This window comes from Oncorhynchus mykiss, chromosome 16, assembly GCF_057628025.1.
Source record: "Oncorhynchus mykiss isolate SJ-2025 chromosome 16, ASM5762802v1, whole genome shotgun sequence".
In the NCBI taxonomy this organism is placed as follows: Eukaryota; Metazoa; Chordata; class Actinopteri; order Salmoniformes; family Salmonidae; genus Oncorhynchus; species Oncorhynchus mykiss.
Genome location: NC_143037.1, coordinates 52,726,086 through 52,748,837, shown reverse-complemented (window position 1 = coordinate 52,748,837; position 22,752 = coordinate 52,726,086).

The window sequence follows — 22,752 nt, the reverse complement described above, 5'->3', positions numbered from 1 at the left end:
TGTTTTATGGACGAGACCTGGGCTCGGGAACATGACATTCCTCTCAGACAGTTAAGGGAGTCCACGGCCTTGTTCGCCCTGGATGGTAGTCCTCTCCCCAGGATTCAGCGTGAGACGCTACCTTTAACCCTCACTGTTTCTGGTAATCATAGCGAAACCATTTCTTTTTTAATTTTTCGTTCACCTTTTACACCTGTTGTTTTGGGCCATCCCTGGCTAGTTTGTCATAATCCTTCCATTAATTGGTCTAGTAATTCTATCCTCTCCTGGAACGTCTCTTGTCATGTGAAATGTTTAATGTCTGCTATCCCTCCTGTTTCCTCTGTCTCTTCTTCACAGGAGGAGCCTGGTGATTTGACAGGGGTGCCGGAGGAATATCACGATCTGCGCACGGTGTTCAGTCGGTCCAGGGCCACCTCTCTTCCTCCACACCGGTCGTATGATTGTAGTATTGATCTCCTTCCGGGAACCACTCCCCCCCGGGGTAGACTATACTCTCTGTCGGCTCCCGAACGTAAGGCTCTCGAAGATTATTTGTCTGTAGCTCTTGCCGCCGGTACCATAGTCCCCTCCTCCTCTCCCGCCGGAGCAGGGGTTTTTTTTGTTAAGAAGAAGGACGGGTCCCTGCGCCCCTGCATAGATTATCGAGGGCTGAATGACATAACAGTTAAGAATCGTTATCCGCTTCCTCTTATGTCTTCAGCCTTCGAGATCCTGCAGGGAGCCAGGTTTTTCACTAAGTTGGACCTTCGTAACGCTTACCATCTCGTGCGCATCAGGGAGGGGGACGAGTGGAAGACGGCGTTTAACACTCCGTTAGGGCACTTTGAATACCGGGTTCTTCCTTTCGGCCTCGCTAACGCTCCAGCTGTCTTTCAGGCATTAGTCAATGATGTCCTGAGAGACATGCTGAACATCTTTGTTTTCGTTTACCTTGACGATATCCTGATTTTTTCACCGTCACTCCAGATTCATCTTCAGCACGTTCGACGTGTCCTCCAGCGCCTTTTAGAGAATTGTCTTTTTGTGAAGGCTGAGAAGTGCACTTTTCATGCCTCCTCCGTCACATTTCTCGGTTCTGTTATTTCCGCTGAAGGCATTAAGATGGATCCCGCTAAGGTCCAAGCTGTCATTGATTGGCCCGCCCCTAAGTCACGCGTCGAGCTGCAGCGCTTTCTCGGCTTCGCGAACTTCTATCGTCGTTTCATCCGTAATTTCGGTCAGGTGGCAGCTCCTCTTACAGCCCTTACTTCTGTCAAGACGTGCTTTAAGTGGTCCGTTTCCGCCCAGGGAGCTTTTGATCTCCTCAAGAATCGTTTTACATCCGCTCCTATCCTTGTTACACCTGACGTCTCTAGACAGTTCGTTGTCGAGGTTGACGCGTCAGAGGTGGGCGTGGGAGCCATTCTTTCTCAGCGCTCCCTCTCTGACGACAAGGTCCACCCATGCGCGTATTTTTCTCATCGCCTGTCGCCGTCGGAACGTAACTATGATGTGGGAAACCGCGAACTGCTCGCCATCCGGTTAGCCCTAGGCGAATGGCGACAGTGGTTGGAGGGGGCGACCGTTCCTTTTGTCGTTTGGACTGACCATAGGAACCTTGAGTACATCCGTTCTGCCAAACGACTTAATGCGCGTCAGGCGCGTTGGGCGCTGTTTTTCGCTCGTTTCGAGTTCGTGATTTCTTATCGTCCGGGCTCTAAGAACACCAAGCCTGATGCTTTATCTCGTCTCTTCAGTTCTTCAGTAGCCTCCACTGACCCCGAGGGGATTCTCCCTGAGGGGCGTGTTGTCGGGTTGACTGTCTGGGGAATTGAGAGGCAGGTAAAGCAAGCGCTCACTCACACTCCGTCGCCGCGCGCTTGTCCTAGGAACCTTCTTTTCGTTCCCGTTCCTACTCGTCTGGCCGTTCTTCAGTGGGCTCACTCTGCCAAGTTAGCCGGCCACCCTGGCGTTCGGGGTACGCTTGCTTCCATTCGCCAGCGTTTTTGGTGGCCCACCCGGGAGCATGACACGCGTCGTTTCGTGGCTGCTTGTTCGGTCTGCGCGCAGACTAAGTCCGGTAACTCCCCTCCTGCCGGCCGTCTCAGGCCGCTTCCCATTCCCTCTCGACCGTGGTCTCACATCGCCTTAGATTTTGTCACCGGACTGCCTTCGTCAGCGGGGAAGACTGTTATTCTTACGGTTGTCGATAGGTTCTCTAAGGCGGCTCATTTCATTCCCCTTGCTAAGCGTCCTTCTGCTAAAGAGACGGCACAAATCATCATCGAGAATGTTTTCAGAATTCATGGCCTTCCGTCAGACGTCGTTTCGGACAGAGGTCCGCAATTCACGTCTCAATTTTGGAGGGAGTTTTGCCGTTTGATTGGGGCTTCCGTCAGTCTCTCTTCCGGCTTTCACCCCCAGTCTAACGGTCAAGCAGAACGGGCCAATCAGACTATTGGTCGCATCTTACGCAGTCTTTCTTTTCGCAACCCTGCGTCTTGGTCAGAACAGCTCCCCTGGGCAGAATACGCCCACAACTCGCTTCCTTCGTCTGCGACCGGGCTATCTCCTTTTCAGAGTAGCCTCGGGTACCAGCCTCCGCTGTTCTCATCTCAGTTCGCCGAGTCCAGCGTCCCCTCCGCTCAGGCTTTTGTCCAACGTTGCGAGCGCACCTGGAAGAGGGTCAGGTCTGCACTTTGCCGTTATAGGACGCAGACTGTGAGGGCTGCTAATAAGCGTAGAACTAAGAGTCCTAGATATTGTCGCGGTCAGAGAGTTTGGCTCTCCACTCAGAACCTTCCCCTTAAGACGGCTTCTCGCAAGTTGACCCCGCGGTTCATTGGTCCGTTCCGTATTTCTCGGGTCATTAATCCTGTCGCAGTTCGACTTCTTCTTCCGCGATATCTTCGTCGCGTCCACCCGGTCTTCCATGTCTCCTGTGTTAAGCCCGTTCTTCGCGCCCCCGCTCGTCTTCCCCCCCCCCCCCATCCTTGTCGAGGGCGCACCCATCTACAGGGTCCGCAGGATTTTGGACATGCGTCCTCGGGGCCGTGGTCACCAGTACCTCGTTGATTGGGAGGGGTACGGTCCTGAGGAGAGGAGTTGGGTTCCCTCTCGGGACGTGCTGGACCGTGCGCTGATCGAGGATTTCCTCCGTTGCCGCCAGGTTTCCTCCTCGAGTGCGCCAGGAGGCGCTCGGTGAGTGGGGGGGTACTGTCATGTATTGTCATGTTGTGTGTTTCTGTCCTTTCCCTTCACCCTGTCTCCCTCTGCTGGTCGTTGTTAGGTTACCTTTTCTCCCCCTCTTTCCCCCAGCTGTGCCTTGTCTCCTCCTAACTACCCATTCACCCCGTTTCCCACCTGTTCCCTTTTTCCCTCTGATTAGGTCCCTATATCTCTCTCTGTTTTTGTTCCTGTCCTTGTCGGATTCTTGTTTGTTGTGTTTCATGCCTGAGCCAGACTATCGTCATGTTTGCTGTAACCTTGTCCTGTCCTGTCGGAATCTGCCGGTCTATCTGAGCCTACCTATGTTTGGTTATTAAAGAAGCTCTGTTTAAGTTAGTTCGCTTTTGGGTCCTCATTCACTCACCGTAACACCATTTGTGATGTAACTGGGCCCTTTTGGAGTGCCAACAGAAGAAGATCCTCAAAGGTAAGGCATTTATTATAACGCTATTTCTGACTTTCGTGTCACACCTGCCTGGTTAAAAAATGTTTTTCATACTTTTGTATGCGGGGCACTGTCCTTAGATAATGGTGTGCTTGGTGTGCATGGTGTGCTTTCGCCATAAAGCCTTTTTGAAATCTGACACAGCGGCTGAATTAACAAGAAGTTAAGCTTTATTTTGATGCATAATCCTTGTATTTTCATGAATATTAAATATTTATATTTCTGTCATTTGAATTTCGCGCTCTGCAATTTCACCGGATGTTTATACATTGGCTCGAATCTAGGTTGTGCCTTTAGATTTAGAGAAAATCAACAACTAAGGAATAATCTTTTAAGGTTTAAAATTGTTTCACAGCTCTTTTCTAGTCTCTGCCTCTTATAAACAGTATGTGAGAAAATCAACTCAAAGATAAACACAGAACCCTGCAGGGAAAAGAGATAAGAGACTAGTCAGACATACCCCTAAAAATCAACTTGGGGAGTGGATATTTACTGCTGAGCCCTTAGAAAACACTGGAACTATTGTATCTCTCTTGCAAGTTTGTATAGCTGTGTATACATGGGTTTGGTCTGATGAGTAGAAGGTAATGACATATGCAGTGACATCACTAGGGCTGGACTTCGGGCTTAATTAACCTCTTAAGGCTAGAGAGACTCTCCTGGCCAATAATCTGCGGAAATGTGCAACGCCAAATGCTAATCGTACTCGATAAAACTCAAACTTCCATTAAAACACACATGCAGGGTACTCAATTAAAGCTACACTCGTTGTGAATCTAGCCAACATGTCAGATTTTTAAAATGCTTTTCGGCCAAAGCATGAGAAGCTATTATCTGATAGCATGCACCCCCCCGCAATACCGGAAAAAGACGTAAACAAAATAATTAGCGTAGCCGGCGCTACACAAAACGCAGAAATAAAATATAAAACATTCATTACCTTTGACGAGCTTCTTTGTTGGCACTCCAATATGTCCCATAAACATCACAATTGGGTCTTTTTTTTCGATTAAATCCGTCCATGTATACCCAAAATGTCCATTTATATAGCCCGTCTGATCCAGGAAAAAACAGCTTTCCGAAACGCAACGTCATTTTTTTAAATTAGAAAAGTTCCCGATAAACTTTGACAAAACACTTCAAACTACTTTTGTAACCCAACTTTAGGTATTTGTAAACGTTAATAATCGATCAAATTGATCACGGGGCGATCTGTATTCAATAGCAGCTACTCTTGAAATCATGGTCCAAATTGTCTCTTCCAGAAACTTCCGGTGTGTACTGGATGACAGGAAGTGCCTATTACTCATCCCACCAAGGATTAACTTCAAAGTAATTGCCAGTACTGGCGACATCGTGTGGAATCTGTAGGAACTGTAAACTGACCGCTATCTATTTTCCCTTGCCATAGACAATACAGATACTGGCGGATGGATACTTTTATTTATTTTTTGTGAAGAGGTTTTTCTTGGAATTTTGCTTGTTATTCATGTTCTGTTATAGTCACAGACATGATTTAACCCGTTTTAGAAACTTCAGAGTGTTTTCTATCCACATATACTAATCATATGCATATACTATATTCCTGGCATGAGTAGCAGGACGTTGAAATTTTATTTTTAACAAAATATTGAAAAAATGCAGGGGAGCCTTAAGAGGTTTTTAATTAATAAAATAACATGGGACTTTTCCTATTTTGCAGAACTCATGATAGACATCAGTTGTATGTATAATGTTTGATTTTTGATTTTCTTCTGTCTACAGCTGTATTTTGATCAAAAAAAATGTTATGAGTTATAAGTGCACATTTCGAGTGTTCCTAATTTGTTAAGTAAATAAAACGGTGCACAGAAAAATGGAACCAACATTTGGCGAGCTTGCCAGGGGGGAGTGAGTGCAACGCTACTGGACGGAACCTGAACCCCCTTCTCTGATCACCAAATTGTAAGGTAAGCAGACACCTGTTTTATCGAAGTGTGTAATTTAAAAGAAGTGGGTGTTCAGTGTTTCGCTGGTATATAAAAGTGCCGCCTCCTTCTTGTAATTATGAAAACTAAGGAACCTAAAATGTGCATGTATAAGTCAATGAATGTGTGGTAATTGTTGTATGTCAATGTGTGTTATATGTTATATGTATTAAAAACAGTAGCTCGCCTAGTTGCGCGTTGGGGTGCTGGGGTATCTTCCGGAAGGGTACTCAAGAGTAGGTAGGAGCAGAAGCTGTATCTAGCGTGAAAGTTCTGAAACAGTCGATAACCTATGGGACACCTGAGATAGATTGTTTAGTTAGGGACGGAAGCTGTATCTGAGAGAACAGTTCTGACACAGGCGATAACCTATGGGACACCTGAGATAGATTGTTTAGTTAGGGACGGAAGCTGTATCTGAAAGAACAGTTCTGACACAGGCGATAACCTATGGGACACCTGAGATAGATTGTTTAGTTAGGGACGGAAGCTGTATCTGAGAGAACAGTTCTGACACAGGCGATAACCTATGGGACACCTGAGATAGATTGTTTAGTTAGGGACGGAAGCTGTATCTGAGAGAACAGTTCTGACACAGGCGATAACCTATGGGACACCTGAGATAGATTGTTTAGTTAGGGACGGAAGCTGTATCTGAGAGAACAGTTCTGACACAGGCGATAACCTATGGGACACCTGAGATAGATTGTTTAGTTAGGGACGGAAGCTGTATCTGAGAGAACAGTTCTGACACAGGCGATAACCTATGGGACACCTGAGATAGATTGTTTAGTTAGGGACGGAAGCTGTGTCTGAGAGAACAGTTCTGACACAGACCTGTGGGGCACCTGGAAGATAGAAATAATATATTGTCTGTCCTTATGTGTTTGTTTGGTGTGAGTGAAATGTGCAGTGGGTGGGGAGATAAACAAGTCGAGAATTTGTTATTTGGTCTGAGGACTGAGAGTCGGTGTAAGTGGATTTTTGATAAAGAGGAGGATGAGGAACAATATATAGATAAAGGCATTCAATTGGAATAGTATGAGGGCGGCAGGAAGGAGTTCTGTCATTGTATAAGAAAAGGCGGGTTTGATAAAGATAATACCTATAAGACATTTATTACCCTACACCCTGAGGAACTAGTAATACCCTCAACATATTTTGTATTCGTTGAAATTCAACCTATAATTACTTGTAGAAGGATAGTTAAGGAGCCTTTTAAGTGGAATTGTGGAGAGGAGGTTGTGTTTTATGGACATATGAGAAGATAGTGGATGAAATAGAGTTCAAACTGATACAACACCCACTGACATTATTGCAAGTTAGATAATAGGTAGGAAAGGCTAACAAAGGGCACCTACACCATTATCATTACACGGCTGACTGTCAAATAAAACCTAACTGACGCTCACCATGTCCGCAAAGGCCTGTAAATGGGTTTTTATTAGGTAATTGTAACGACTGTCGTCGGGAGAAGGAGAAGAGGACCAAGGCGCAGCGTGGTAAGTGTTCATGTTATCTTTTAGGAACAGAAACACTAAACAAAATAACAAAGAGAATTAACGAAAACGAAACAGTCCTGTCAGGTGCAGAAACACAAAACAGAAAACAACTACCCACAACCCATAGTGGGAAAACAGGCTGCCTAAGTATGGTTCTCAATCAGAGACAACGATCGACAGCTGCCTCTGATTGGGAACCATACCAGGCCAAACACAGAAATACAAAACATAGAATACAAAACATAGAATGCCCACCCCAACTCACGCCCTGACCAAACTAAAACAGAGACATAAAAAAGGAACTAAGGTCAGGACGTGACAGTAATGGCCCAATGGTGGAATAAAAAGTTAGAAGTAGGACAGAAGTTATTTGAATAAAAGGTTGAACATATTTGTTATTGACACTTTCCTACCATAGGATAGTATAGGAAATGTACAACCCTTGTATACCAGTAAAACTATTACAAGGAAGTTGAGTTCTGTAGAGATTTCCATAGAAAATTACTTTGTGACGCTATCACCAGGGGACACTGGTGAATAATATATTACTGTTACTCTACACCCTTAAGATATAATATTAGGAATTGATGTCTAGCATGCGGTTGTCTATGTGAGGTCCGTGTGTGAAATATATTTGAGTTTAGTAGAACCATTTACTATAACCTGGATTAAGTGAGAGTAGAATTATGATTACAGTGTCACCCACTGTTTTTTAACACACACTGAGGGGAGATAGAGAATAATTTACATAGGCATATTCATACATATTACACCCACTTTAGGATAACCCTATAGAAATTGGAAAACACATTACACGCAGACTATCTAAATAAAAAGCGGGAGAGCCATGGCACAGTCAAACCAGAATGAGGAGATGGGAGCAATGAAGCCTGTCACGCCTGTTGAATATGTGCAAAACAAGTTTCCTGCTGTGGAATTTACGTTCACTTTTAAGAAATGGCATGTCTGGACAGAGATGGCAGGAGAAAATAGATATCCAATGGCTGGTTCATGGGAGAATGGACAAGGAGAATGGGATGAAGAGAAGTGCCCTTGTATCAGAAACTGTGATGGGAATGATGATGCTGGAGGGACAGATCTTTATGAACAAGGCTACCGTGACCAAACTAAAGCTGGAGGAACAGATCTTCATGAACCAGGCTACCGAGACCAAACTAAAGCTGGAGGAACAGATCTTCATGAACCAGGCTACCGAGACCAAACTAAAGCTGGAGGAACAGATCTTCATGAACCAGGCTACCGAGACCAAACTAAAGCTGGAGGAACAGATCTTCATGAACCAGGCTACCGAGACCAAACTAAAGCTGGAGGAACAGATCTTCATGAACCAGGCTACCGAGACCAAACTAAAGCTGGAGGAACAGATCTTCATGAACCAGGCTACCGAGACCAAACTAAAGCTGGAGGAACAGATCTTCATGAACCAGGCTACCGAGACCAAACTAAAGCTGGAGGAACAGATCTTCATGAACCAGGCTACCGAGACCAAACTAAAGCTGGAGGAACAGATCTTCATGAACCAGGCTACCGAGACCAAACTAAAGCTGGAGGAACAGATCTTCATGAACCAGGCTACCGAGACCAAACTAAAGCTGGAGGAAACAATAGAGTGCAGAAGAAAAGAAAAGTGTCAGGACAGAGGCAGAACAGCAGTACTCCCCACCGCCCCGCTGCCATATGGGAATCAACCCAGAGGACCCCTGGGTGACTATACACAGATCTTCCCTCTCATACCACTGACAGAAGAAAATGGAGAAGCAACCACAATTATCCTCAAGGGGACTCTGAAGGAGGTGGATGACACATCAGCAGCAACAAGTGACATGAGAACAATAGAATTGGATGAAAGAAAAAAAAAACAAGGCACAGTTCGTGGAGGGAGTTTCCCTCACCACCCCAACTCACTCCACAAAAAGGAACAGACTGGAAGACCCTAGACATCTGCTCAAATTGTTTCTACAGGCTCGCCACAACCACCGCCTGCAGCTCCCCCACAGTCACATTAGTCACACCTGTGAACCTGGTGCCTGCAGGGTATGGGCTTTTCACCACTCAGCATTATGGTGACCCACAAACATGGACTGGAAGAGGAGGTGGGCCCGCCAGAGCCCTTCGTGAATGGAACAACACTCAATGCTGGACCTGTGGGCAGTTGGGGCATGTGAGTTCGCAGTGTGTGGGAAATGAAAGAGGAAGAGGTTACAACAGGGGCAGAGGAAACTTTGGGCCTGGCAGAGGAAGAGGAAACTTTGCTAATGACAGAGGACAGCCATGGCCAATGGGAAATCAGAACACCAACAGTTCTTATTTCCCTCAGAATCAACAATGAAAGCGCCCGACTCCCCTGCTTCAGTATGAATTCAATGATGGAAGAGAAGAGCCAATGGTTACTCTTATTGTTAATGGGCATGACCTACCATTTCTAACAGACATTAGAGCTCACTGTTCCTGTTTAGGCAAACCTGGACAAGTTGTTTGGGCTTCTCTGAGCAAATCATCAGTAACAATAACAGGGACATTGGGACAGCCCAGGAAAGACTTGTTTGATGAACCTCTGCTTGACTCTGACATGGTGCTGTTCGTTGATGGTTCTGCCTATATAGATCAAAGCACAGGGAAGAAACATGTAGGATTTGCTGTAGTAGATGTGGAAGGTGATATTGAGGTGATATTGAGGTGGTGATATTGAGGTTATACGGCCCCTACCAGACCATTTATCAGCGCAACAGGCATATTTATTAGCTCTGAACACAGCTTGTGAATTGGGGGAAGGGAAGGCCCTTACTTTCTACTCAGACTCAGCATACGCTCCATACGCTCCAGCATACGCTCCTCGCTAACGCTCCAGCTGTCTTTCAGGCATTAGTCAATGATGTCCTGAGAGACATGCTGAACATCTTTGTTTTCGTTTACCTTGACGATATCCTGATTTTTTCACCGTCACTCCAGATTCATCTTCAGCACGTTCGACGTGTCCTCCAGCGCCTTTTAGAGAATTGTCTTTTTGTGAAGGCTGAGAAGTGCACTTTTCATGCCTCCTCCGTCACATTTCTCGGTTCTGTTATTTCCGCTGAAGGCATTAAGATGGATCCCGCTAAGGTCCAAGCTGTCATTGATTGGCCCGCCCCTAAGTCACGCGTCGAGCTGCAGCGCTTTCTCGGCTTCGCGAACTTCTATCGTCGTTTCATCCGTAATTTCGGTCAGGTGGCAGCTCCTCTTACAGCCCTTACTTCTGTCAAGACGTGCTTTAAGTGGTCCGTTTCCGCCCAGGGAGCTTTTGATCTCCTCAAGAATCGTTTTACATCCGCTCCTATCCTTGTTACACCTGACGTCTCTAGACAGTTCGTTGTCGAGGTTGACGCGTCAGAGGTGGGCGTGGGAGCCATTCTTTCTCAGCGCTCCCTCTCTGACGACAAGGTCCACCCATGCGCGTATTTTTCTCATCGCCTGTCGCCGTCGGAACGTAACTATGATGTGGGAAACCGCGAACTGCTCGCCATCCGGTTAGCCCTAGGCGAATGGCGACAGTGGTTGGAGGGGGCGACCGTTCCTTTTGTCGTTTGGACTGACCATAGGAACCTTGAGTACATCCGTTCTGCCAAACGACTTAATGCGCGTCAGGCGCGTTGGGCGCTGTTTTTCGCTCGTTTCGAGTTCGTGATTTCTTATCGTCCGGGCTCTAAGAACACCAAGCCTGATGCTTTATCTCGTCTCTTCAGTTCTTCAGTAGCCTCCACTGACCCCGAGGGGATTCTCCCTGAGGGGCGTGTTGTCGGGTTGACTGTCTGGGGAATTGAGAGGCAGGTAAAGCAAGCGCTCACTCACACTCCGTCGCCGCGCGCTTGTCCTAGGAACCTTCTTTTCGTTCCCGTTCCTACTCGTCTGGCCGTTCTTCAGTGGGCTCACTCTGCCAAGTTAGCCGGCCACCCTGGCGTTCGGGGTACGCTTGCTTCCATTCGCCAGCGTTTTTGGTGGCCCACCCGGGAGCATGACACGCGTCGTTTCGTGGCTGCTTGTTCGGTCTGCGCGCAGACTAAGTCCGGTAACTCCCCTCCTGCCGGCCGTCTCAGGCCGCTTCCCATTCCCTCTCGACCGTGGTCTCACATCGCCTTAGATTTTGTCACCGGACTGCCTTCGTCAGCGGGGAAGACTGTTATTCTTACGGTTGTCGATAGGTTCTCTAAGGCGGCTCATTTCATTCCCCTTGCTAAGCGTCCTTCTGCTAAAGAGACGGCACAAATCATCATCGAGAATGTTTTCAGAATTCATGGCCTTCCGTCAGACGTCGTTTCGGACAGAGGTCCGCAATTCACGTCTCAATTTTGGAGGGAGTTTTGCCGTTTGATTGGGGCTTCCGTCAGTCTCTCTTCCGGCTTTCACCCCCAGTCTAACGGTCAAGCAGAACGGGCCAATCAGACTATTGGTCGCATCTTACGCAGTCTTTCTTTTCGCAACCCTGCGTCTTGGTCAGAACAGCTCCCCTGGGCAGAATACGCCCACAACTCGCTTCCTTCGTCTGCGACCGGGCTATCTCCTTTTCAGAGTAGCCTCGGGTACCAGCCTCCGCTGTTCTCATCTCAGTTCGCCGAGTCCAGCGTCCCCTCCGCTCAGGCTTTTGTCCAACGTTGCGAGCGCACCTGGAAGAGGGTCAGGTCTGCACTTTGCCGTTATAGGACGCAGACTGTGAGGGCTGCTAATAAGCGTAGAACTAAGAGTCCTAGATATTGTCGCGGTCAGAGAGTTTGGCTCTCCACTCAGAACCTTCCCCTTAAGACGGCTTCTCGCAAGTTGACCCCGCGGTTCATTGGTCCGTTCCGTATTTCTCGGGTCATTAATCCTGTCGCAGTTCGACTTCTTCTTCCGCGATATCTTCGTCGCGTCCACCCGGTCTTCCATGTCTCCTGTGTTAAGCCCGTTCTTCGCGCCCCCGCTCGTCTTCCCCCCCCCCCCCATCCTTGTCGAGGGCGCACCCATCTACAGGGTCCGCAGGATTTTGGACATGCGTCCTCGGGGCCGTGGTCACCAGTACCTCGTTGATTGGGAGGGGTACGGTCCTGAGGAGAGGAGTTGGGTTCCCTCTCGGGACGTGCTGGACCGTGCGCTGATCGAGGATTTCCTCCGTTGCCGCCAGGTTTCCTCCTCGAGTGCGCCAGGAGGCGCTCGGTGAGTGGGGGGGTACTGTCATGTATTGTCATGTTGTGTGTTTCTGTCCTTTCCCTTCACCCTGTCTCCCTCTGCTGGTCGTTGTTAGGTTACCTTTTCTCCCCCTCTTTCCCCCAGCTGTGCCTTGTCTCCTCCTAACTACCCATTCACCCCGTTTCCCACCTGTTCCCTTTTTCCCTCTGATTAGGTCCCTATATCTCTCTCTGTTTTTGTTCCTGTCCTTGTCGGATTCTTGTTTGTTGTGTTTCATGCCTGAGCCAGACTATCGTCATGTTTGCTGTAACCTTGTCCTGTCCTGTCGGAATCTGCCGGTCTATCTGAGCCTACCTATGTTTGGTTATTAAAGAAGCTCTGTTTAAGTTAGTTCGCTTTTGGGTCCTCATTCACTCACCGTAACACCATTTGTGATGTAACTGGGCCCTTTTGGAGTGCCAACAGAAGAAGATCCTCAAAGGTAAGGCATTTATTATAACGCTATTTCTGACTTTCGTGTCACACCTGCCTGGTTAAAAAATGTTTTTCATACTTTTGTATGCGGGGCACTGTCCTTAGATAATGGTGTGCTTGGTGTGCATGGTGTGCTTTCGCCATAAAGCCTTTTTGAAATCTGACACAGCGGCTGAATTAACAAGAAGTTAAGCTTTATTTTGATGCATAATCCTTGTATTTTCATGAATATTAAATATTTATATTTCTGTCATTTGAATTTCGCGCTCTGCAATTTCACCGGATGTTTATACATTGGCTCGAATCTAGGTTGTGCCTTTAGATTTAGAGAAAATCAACAACTAAGGAATAATCTTTTAAGGTTTAAAATTGTTTCACAGCTCTTTTCTAGTCTCTGCCTCTTATAAACAGTATGTGAGAAAATCAACTCAAAGATAAACACAGAACCCTGCAGGGAAAAGAGATAAGAGACTAGTCAGACATACCCCTAAAAATCAACTTGGGGAGTGGATATTTACTGCTGAGCCCTTAGAAAACACTGGAACTATTGTATCTCTCTTGCAAGTTTGTATAGCTGTGTATACATGGGTTTGGTCTGATGAGTAGAAGGTAATGACATATGCAGTGACATCACTAGGGCTGGACTTCGGGCTTAATTAACCTCTTAAGGCTAGAGAGACTCTCCTGGCCAATAATCTGCGGAAATGTGCAACGCCAAATGCTAATCGTACTCGATAAAACTCAAACTTCCATTAAAACACACATGCAGGGTACTCAATTAAAGCTACACTCGTTGTGAATCTAGCCAACATGTCAGATTTTTAAAATGCTTTTCGGCCAAAGCATGAGAAGCTATTATCTGATAGCATGCACCCCCCCGCAATACCGGAAAAAGACGTAAACAAAATAATTAGCGTAGCCGGCGCTACACAAAACGCAGAAATAAAATATAAAACATTCATTACCTTTGACGAGCTTCTTTGTTGGCACTCCAATATGTCCCATAAACATCACAATTGGGTCTTTTTTTTCGATTAAATCCGTCCATGTATACCCAAAATGTCCATTTATATAGCCCGTCTGATCCAGGAAAAAACAGCTTTCCGAAACGCAACGTCATTTTTTTAAATTAGAAAAGTTCCCGATAAACTTTGACAAAACACTTCAAACTACTTTTGTAACCCAACTTTAGGTATTTGTAAACGTTAATAATCGATCAAATTGATCACGGGGCGATCTGTATTCAATAGCAGCTACTCTTGAAATCATGGTCCAAATTGTCTCTTCCAGAAACTTCCGGTGTGTACTGGATGACAGGAAGTGCCTATTACTCATCCCACCAAGGATTAACTTCAAAGTAATTGCCAGTACTGGCGACATCGTGTGGAATCTGTAGGAACTGTAAACTGACCGCTATCTATTTTCCCTTGCCATAGACAATACAGATACTGGCGGATGGATACTTTTATTTATTTTTTGTGAAGAGGTTTTTCTTGGAATTTTGCTTGTTATTCACGTTCTGTTATAGTCACAGACATGATTTAACCCGTTTTAGAAACTTCAGAGTGTTTTCTATCCACACATACTAATCATATGCATATACTATATTCCTGGCATGAGTAGCAGGACGTTGAAATTTTATTTTTAACAAAATATTGAAAAAATGCAGGGGAGCCTTAAGAGGTTTTTAATTAATAAAATAACATGGGACTTTTCCTATTTTGCAGAACTCATGATAGACATCAGTTGTATGTATAATGTTTGATTTTTGATTTTCTTCTGTCTACAGCTGTATTTTGATCAAAAAAAATGTTATGAGTTATAAGTGCACATTTCGAGTGTTCCTAATTTGTTAAGTAAATAAAACGGTGCACAGAAAAATGGAACCAACATTTGGCGAGCTTGCCAGGGGGGAGTGAGTGCAACGCTACTGGACGGAACCTGAACCCCCTTCTCTGATCACCAAATTGTAAGGTAAGCAGACACCTGTTTTATCGAAGTGTGTAATTTAAAAGAAGTGGGTGTTCAGTGTTTCGCTGGTATATAAAAGTGCCGCCTCCTTCTTGTAATTATGAAAACTAAGGAACCTAAAATGTGCATGTATAAGTCAATGAATGTGTGGTAATTGTTGTATGTCAATGTGTGTTATATGTTATATGTATTAAAAACAGTAGCTCGCCTAGTTGCGCGTTGGGGTGCTGGGGTATCTTCCGGAAGGGTACTCAAGAGTAGGTAGGAGCAGAAGCTGTATCTAGCGTGAAAGTTCTGAAACAGTCGATAACCTATGGGACACCTGAGATAGATTGTTTAGTTAGGGACGGAAGCTGTATCTGAGAGAACAGTTCTGACACAGGCGATAACCTATGGGACACCTGAGATAGATTGTTTAGTTAGGGACGGAAGCTGTATCTGAAAGAACAGTTCTGACACAGGCGATAACCTATGGGACACCTGAGATAGATTGTTTAGTTAGGGACGGAAGCTGTATCTGAGAGAACAGTTCTGACACAGGCGATAACCTATGGGACACCTGAGATAGATTGTTTAGTTAGGGACGGAAGCTGTATCTGAGAGAACAGTTCTGACACAGGCGATAACCTATGGGACACCTGAGATAGATTGTTTAGTTAGGGACGGAAGCTGTATCTGAGAGAACAGTTCTGACACAGGCGATAACCTATGGGACACCTGAGATAGATTGTTTAGTTAGGGACGGAAGCTGTATCTGAGAGAACAGTTCTGACACAGGCGATAACCTATGGGACACCTGAGATAGATTGTTTAGTTAGGGACGGAAGCTGTGTCTGAGAGAACAGTTCTGACACAGACCTGTGGGGCACCTGGAAGATAGAAATAATATATTGTCTGTCCTTATGTGTTTGTTTGGTGTGAGTGAAATGTGCAGTGGGTGGGGAGATAAACAAGTCGAGAATTTGTTATTTGGTCTGAGGACTGAGAGTCGGTGTAAGTGGATTTTTGATAAAGAGGAGGATGAGGAACAATATATAGATAAAGGCATTCAATTGGAATAGTATGAGGGCGGCAGGAAGGAGTTCTGTCATTGTATAAGAAAAGGCGGGTTTGATAAAGATAATACCTATAAGACATTTATTACCCTACACCCTGAGGAACTAGTAATACCCTCAACATATTTTGTATTCGTTGAAATTCAACCTATAATTACTTGTAGAAGGATAGTTAAGGAGCCTTTTAAGTGGAATTGTGGAGAGGAGGTTGTGTTTTATGGACATATGAGAAGATAGTGGATGAAATAGAGTTCAAACTGATACAACACCCACTGACATTATTGCAAGTTAGATAATAGGTAGGAAAGGCTAACAAAGGGCACCTACACCATTATCATTACACGGCTGACTGTCAAATAAAACCTAACTGACGCTCACCATGTCCGCAAAGGCCTGTAAATGGGTTTTTATTAGGTAATTGTAACGACTGTCGTCGGGAGAAGGAGAAGAGGACCAAGGCGCAGCGTGGTAAGTGTTCATGTTATCTTTTAGGAACAGAAACACTAAACAAAATAACAAAGAGAATTAACGAAAACGAAACAGTCCTGTCAGGTGCAGAAACACAAAACAGAAAACAACTACCCACAACCCATAGTGGGAAAACAGGCTGCCTAAGTATGGTTCTCAATCAGAGACAACGATCGACAGCTGCCTCTGATTGGGAACCATACCAGGCCAAACACAGAAATACAAAACATAGAATACAAAACATAGAATGCCCACCCCAACTCACGCCCTGACCAAACTAAAACAGAGACATAAAAAAGGAACTAAGGTCAGGACGTGACAGTAATGGCCCAATGGTGGAATAAAAAGTTAGAAGTAGGACAGAAGTTATTTGAATAAAAGGTTGAACATATTTGTTATTGACACTTTCCTACCATAGGATAGTATAGGAAATGTACAACCCTTGTATACCAGTAAAACTATTACAAGGAAGTTGAGTTCTGTAGAGATTTCCATAGAAAATTACTTTGTGACGCTATCACCAGGGGACACTGGTGAATAATATATTACTGTTACTCTACACCCTTAAGATATAATATTAGGAATTGATGTCTAGCATGCGGTTGTCTATGTGAGGTCCGTGTGTGAAATATATTTGAGTTTAGTAGAACCATTTACTATAACCTGGATTAAGTGAGAGTAGAATTATGATTACAGTGTCACCCACTGTTTTTTAACACACACTGAGGGGAGATAGAGAATAATTTACATAGGCATATTCATACATATTACACCCACTTTAGGATAACCCTATAGAAATTGGAAAACACATTACACGCAGACTATCTAAATAAAAAGCGGGAGAGCCATGGCACAGTCAAACCAGAATGAGGAGATGGGAGCAATGAAGCCTGTCACGCCTGTTGAATATGTGCAAAACAAGTTTCCTGCTGTGGAATTTACGTTCACTTTTAAGAAATGGCATGTCTGGACAGAGATGGCAGGAGAAAATAGATATCCAATGGCTGGTTCATGGGAGAATGGACAAGGAGAATGGGATGAAGAGAAGTGCCCTTGTATCAGAAACTGTGATGGGAATGATGATGCTGGAGGGACAGATCTTTATGAACAAGGCTACCGTGACCAAACTAAAGCTGGAGGAACAGATCTTCATGAACCAGGCTACCGAGACCAAACTAAAGCTGGAGGAACAGATCTTCATGAACCAGGCTACCGAGACCAAACTAAAGCTGGAGGAACAGATCTTCATGAACCAGGCTACCGAGACCAAACTAAAGCTGGAGGAACAGATCTTCATGAACCAGGCTACCGAGACCAAACTAAAGCTGGAGGAACAGATCTTCATGAACCAGGCTACCGAGACCAAACTAAAGCTGGAGGAACAGATCTTCATGAACCAGGCTACCGAGACCAAACTAAAGCTGGAGGAACAGATCTTCATGAACCAGGCTACCGAGACCAAACTAAAGCTGGAGGAACAGATCTTCATGAACCAGGCTACCGAGACCAAACTAAAGCTGGAGGAACAGATCTTCATGAACCAGGCTACCGAGACCAAACTAAAGCTGGAGGAACAGATCTTCATGAACCAGGCTACCGAGACCAAACTAAAGCTGGAGGAAACAATAGAGTGCAGAAGAAAAGAAAAGTGTCAGGACAGAGGCAGAACAGCAGTACTCCCCACCGCCCCGCTGCCATATGGGAATCAACCCAGAGGACCCCTGGGTGACTATACACAGATCTTCCCTCTCATACCACTGACAGAAGAAAATGGAGAAGCAACCACAATTATCCTCAAGGGGACTCTGAAGGAGGTGGATGACACATCAGCAGCAACAAGTGACATGAGAACAATAGAATTGGATGAAAGAAAAAAAAAACAAGGCACAGTTCGTGGAGGGAGTTTCCCTCACCACCCCAACTCACTCCACAAAAAGGAACAGACTGGAAGACCCTAGACATCTGCTCAAATTGTTTCTACAGGCTCGCCACAACCACCGCCTGCAGCTCCCCCACAGTCACATTAGTCACACCTGTGAACCTGGTGCCTGCAGGGTATGGGCTTTTCACCACTCAGCATTATGGTGACCCACAAACATGGACTGGAAGAGGAGGTGGGCCCGCCAGAGCCCTTCGTGAATGGAACAACACTCAATGCTGGACCTGTGGGCAGTTGGGGCATGTGAGTTCGCAGTGTGTGGGAAATGAAAGAGGAAGAGGTTACAACAGGGGCAGAGGAAACTTTGGGCCTGGCAGAGGAAGAGGAAACTTTGCTAATGACAGAGGACAGCCATGGCCAATGGGAAATCAGAACACCAACAGTTCTTATTTCCCTCAGAATCAACAATGAAAGCGCCCGACTCCCCTGCTTCAGTATGAATTCAATGATGGAAGAGAAGAGCCAATGGTTACTCTTATTGTTAATGGGCATGACCTACCATTTCTAACAGACATTAGAGCTCACTGTTCCTGTTTAGGCAAACCTGGACAAGTTGTTTGGGCTTCTCTGAGCAAATCATCAGTAACAATAACAGGGACATTGGGACAGCCCAGGAAAGACTTGTTTGATGAACCTCTGCTTGACTCTGACATGGTGCTGTTCGTTGATGGTTCTGCCTATATAGATCAAAGCACAGGGAAGAAACATGTAGGATTTGCTGTAGTAGATGTGGAAGGTGATATTGAGGTTATACGGCCCCTACCAGACCATTTATCAGCGCAACAGGCATATTTATTAGCTCTGAACACAGCTTGTGAATTGGGGGAAGGGAAGGCCCTTACTTTCTACTCAGACTCAGCATATGCTAGTAAGGTTTGGAAAGCAAGAGGGTTTGTTAATACCACAGGCACACCTTATGCTGAACAGTTGATTGAAGCTATGTGAAAACCAAACACATTGGCTATTGTTAAGGTTGAGGCACACACAGATTGGTGTGATTATGCTAGAATTGGTAACAGCATAGCTGATGAGGAGGACAAATTGGCTGCTACCCGTTGTCACACACATGCATTCTATTTTGAATCGTTTGTGTCATTTGAAACTACTGATCTTGATAAATAGCAGCAGGCTAATATTCTCAATCACCAAGTGTGGAGGGAGAGAGGGTGTGCTCTCTGTCCTAGGTCTGGCTTATGGCTACATCTTTTGTCTGGCATGCCCTGTTTACCATCAAACATGATGTTTAATATTTGCTAATTGGCTTAGGGAGTTGAGCCATTCGTCAAAGGGGGGATATGGAGGAGGAGAAGATTTAAGGAGGAGAAGATTTAGGTGGAGAAAATGTAGGTGGAGAAGACTTCGGCCCGATGGTTTTGCAAACATTTGAATCAGCACGTAAAAAAAACTGTTAATTTAGCACTGGGCAACATGTTTGTTATATAACATAGACAAGGGAACTCCAATGCAACCAGGGAAGTTCCCCACTCTAAAAGGGCCTTTTGTCCACCTTGCTATGGATTTCATAGACATGATAGAACAAAAAGAAAGAAAGAAATACTGCCTGGTGATAATTAACATGTTTACCAGGTGGGTGGAACAAACCACCACCAACTGCGTTGCACGAACAGTTGCAAAATTGCTAGTCAGGGAAATTATACTCAGCTTCGGAGTGCCTGAGGTTTTGTCTGCAGACAATGGGACCCATCTCATAGGAGATGTGTTTGCCCAAATGGCCAAAATGATGGGTGTTGACCAGAAGTCTGTGTCCATCTATCACCTGTGGAGTAACGGGATTACAGAGGGCTAATCAAATGATTAAAGGGGGGCTTGCATAAGCCTGCCATTCCACAGAAATGAGCTGGGTGAAATGCTGGCCCTTGTCCCGATGAAAATGTGCAGGAGCCTTAACAAAGGTATTGGGTGTACACCTTATGAAATGTTAACAAGACAACCAATGAACACCCCAGGGGTGAGACCTATGACTGACCGACAGATAGACAACTGAGACACAGTGTGACCATCTTGAGTACATGAAGGAACTAACTTCTGTTGTAAGTTTTCTCAACTCTTACACTAGGAAAGCAGAGGAACCAATCCCAGGTGAGGATCCAGATGCTCTGACCATCTGCATAGGAGACTGAGTAAACTACGAGTCCATAAAAGAAAATGGAACAAGCCAAGATGGCTAGTTCTGTGTCCTCCTGCTTGGAGGCTGAGATCCACCGATGAGGAGGGACCAGAGGAGAAATGGGGGAGACCACAGCCAGAGGGCCGAGACCAAAGGCCAGAAGAACCAACAGAGGGTTCAGCCACAGAACCTGAAGAGCCATCAGATGTCAAGGACACCATCATACACACACACACACTATGGTTGTGAAACAAGAAAATCGCAACCGTGGAAACACACATGCAGGGTATTTATTGCTCTCCAAATCCTACTCGTTCCCTTTGTGGACGGGCATGTGGAGAATAATAAATGGGTGAAAGCAGTGACATACATGGGATTATTGGGGTAGGGGAGCACATCTGGCACACGGGTAATGATTTTCCAGAAAAACACCTCCACAACCTTTCTGTGGGGAACCCAGGTAGTACCAATTGGAAAGAATGATTTTGGATGTTAATTACTCCATTTTATGCAAAGGAACAATACCAGGGTTTGACAAAGAAACATCAATTATACTATTCTGATGTTGGTCATTAGGGGGAAGGAAGCAGCATGGGAAGGTGGATTATCCAATAAGACAATAGGTAATAGTTCAGATGCAGCTGAAGAATTTAAGTAGAGTTGGTCCATTGAGACTAAATGGCCAAGGTGGAAGAAGGTTCCTAGCGTACAACCAGGAAACATTTCCCAGCTGAGTAAATGCATAGGACCTCCAAAAGTACAATGGGGAGAGTATCTGACTGGTAGTGTAAAGCCCCTAAATGATAAAGGAGATGTTGTGTTGACAGGATTAAAACCCACAATAACTCCCCCTGTTTGTATCTGCAACTCAGGGAATGTGGATGTAGGAAACACCACTAATTGCCTGTCTTACACAGGCCTAAAAACGGATAGTAGTTTTTAAAAACGGATAGTAGTTTTGATGTACTGGATGGGCAATAACTGATAACTAGAGGAAATATGTCAAACATAGGCTAAGGCATGGGGGGGGGGACACCTCCTGGTCATCTCTGGATCTGTGGGGGTTATGGCTAAATCCCCCCCCCCCCCCTCCCCCTTGGGATGGAAAGGGTGTTATTATCTGGGGAAAACTGAGCTGACAGTAGCAACATTACTTCCTTCTGAGCTGCTGAATAGTTATTTGCAAATGAGTTTCAGATCGAATGGCAGAGCTAAAAGAGCAGTGGCTCAAAATAATGAAGCTTGTGGACATGTGCTGTCTCAGGTAGAGTTGCAGCCCCAGTAATCTTTCCAGGTGCAGGAGTTGTAGTAAAGGGTAAGGGGATTAACAATTTGACATACTCCATGCAGGCCCTTACTAATTTGACCGTACAGGGTTTTATTCAGTTGTCACTAGATGTGCAGAAATTGAAGGCAGTAGTGACCAGAGACGATATGGCACTCGATTACATATTGGCTGAAAAGGGTGGTGCCCGCAGGGCCCTTGGAATAGACAATGAGGATTACTGTGTCATGTTGCTTACTGACTCCTCTGACAACACTATTATTAATGACCTGGCTAAGTTAGGTTGTACTCTGGGAAAAACTGACAACACCATCTTTGACCAAATTGGCCACTGGGTTAGGGGTGTATTTTCACGCGATGGGTAAGGTGATGATGTTTCATGATGTCTGCCATGATTGTTCCACTTCTGGTAGGGCTACTGTGCTTTGCTGTTTCTTTCTGTATAATAAAGTGCCTGGCTAAAAAAAGACTGTGTAAACCCTTCCAGAATAGAGGAAGGCATGGGAGCACCTTTTGGATGGATGTGGGTATGCATTAATAAGGGGTATCTCACTTTACCTCCTGGATGGGGGGGATGTTGTTATTTTGGGAGAACAGAAATTTACATGTTAAGAATTCCAGTCACCAATCTTTTCAATGAAACAGGTAAAACCAACTCTGGGGACCTGAAGCGCCCCAAATTACTCATCCTAGACAATCAGGATGCCTATGGTCATGTCCTACACCCGGGTGAGATTTTTGGTATCCTGGGGTGTGGCTGTCCTTGGAAAGTGGGTAAACAATTTAACCTACTCTTTACAGGCCTTTATGAATTTAACGATCTGAAGATTTATCCAACTCTCATCAGATGTCCAAAATCTGAAAGCAGTCGTCAGCCACCATGAGTTGGCTTGAGATGATCTTTTGGCGAAGGAAGGAGGTCACTGTAATGTACTAGGTATTATTGATCCTGAAAATTGTGTTATTCTCCTCCCTGACTCCTCTGAGAATATGACTGTGATAATTGATAAGATTGATGATCTTAGTAAAACTCTCAAAATCTGAAAAATCTGTTTTTGACAAAATTGGTGACTGGTTTAATGCTACATTTGGAAATGTAATGGGGAAAGTTATGTTGACTTTGTTTTCATTGTTTACTCCTATACTTGTAA